Source organism: Buceros rhinoceros, unplaced genomic scaffold, assembly GCF_000710305.1.
Source record: "Buceros rhinoceros silvestris isolate BGI_N320 unplaced genomic scaffold, ASM71030v1 scaffold4477, whole genome shotgun sequence".
NCBI classification, from domain to species: domain Eukaryota; kingdom Metazoa; phylum Chordata; class Aves; order Bucerotiformes; family Bucerotidae; genus Buceros; species Buceros rhinoceros.
Genome location: NW_010423802.1, coordinates 17,970 through 18,698, shown reverse-complemented (window position 1 = coordinate 18,698; position 729 = coordinate 17,970).

Genomic DNA, 729 nt, shown 5'->3' with positions numbered 1-729 from the left:
TGTTAGTTGTGAGATAGAATCATGCTTCCCCCTTTTCCAAACATACATTTCTTCAATCTAATTTGAAATTAATTTCTTAGCAACTACCCTCCACTCTGATTGAATCAAGTCCTGTTACCCAAATTTGCCCTTCTTTTCAGATTTACAAACTTACTGGACGCTCCAAGGTGGAGTTGAACAAAATACATGAGAAGTCCATCTTCAGATTTCCAAAGTTGGGATGTAAGTAATTGCTGTCTGTCTCAGGAGTTGTGTATATACAGAAGTACACACCATTGACCGAATTTAGTATCATAATTCCGTAAGATCGTACGTAGTGGAGGCTGATATCTAAAACTTATGCCACATACCATTTTGTTCAATAAAGTGGAAAATAAAGAAAAAGTAATGAAAATTTTTTGTAATAAGGCAAGATGCTGAAATAATATATTTTATGATAATATTTTGTCCATCCTATATCAATGTTGTCTATACTTAAAATAATTTAACACATTGCAGGGCGTAATGAGATTAGTTTATGTTTGATATTTTATCAAGTCAGTAAACTTTTTTCCCACAGAAAGAAGTGGGAAATAAAGCTCTGTTGGCTTCGCTGCTCAGGTTTTTTGATTAGTTTGGTTTGCTTGGGTTTGGGTTTGTTTGGTTTCTTGGTTTTGGTTGGGTTTTTTTTTGGGGGGGGGGGGGGGGGGGGTTGGGTTTTTTATTATTTGATAGTTTGGGGTTATGTGG